Raw genomic sequence first — 319 nt, 5'->3', positions numbered from 1 at the left:
TGAATCTTTCTAAATGTAGAATATAAATGTCTTAACACAATAACTAAGAAAATGACATGAAGGCTATGTTAACCAGTTTGATGAAAATTTTTCAAATTGCATATAAAAAAAGCACACTGTACCCCCATGACTATTAATGTACACAGCTATGATTTAATAATAATAATAAAAAAGAAATAGCCAAACCTCTGAAAACACACAACCTCTAAGACTCAATCAGGAAGAAATAGTAACTAATAAAGAACTACAAAATCCAAGCAGTAGTAAAAAAAACTTCCAACAAAAAAAAGTCCCAGACCAGATAGATTTACAGTCAAAT

The sequence above is a fragment of the Otolemur garnettii genome, unplaced genomic scaffold (genome assembly GCF_000181295.1).
Source record: "Otolemur garnettii isolate 467f Iridium unplaced genomic scaffold, OtoGar3 scaffold00068, whole genome shotgun sequence".
Lineage (NCBI taxonomy): Eukaryota > Metazoa > Chordata > Mammalia > Primates > Galagidae > Otolemur > Otolemur garnettii.
The sequence above is the reverse complement of the archived record's forward strand: the minus strand, read 5'-3'. Positions refer to the sequence as shown.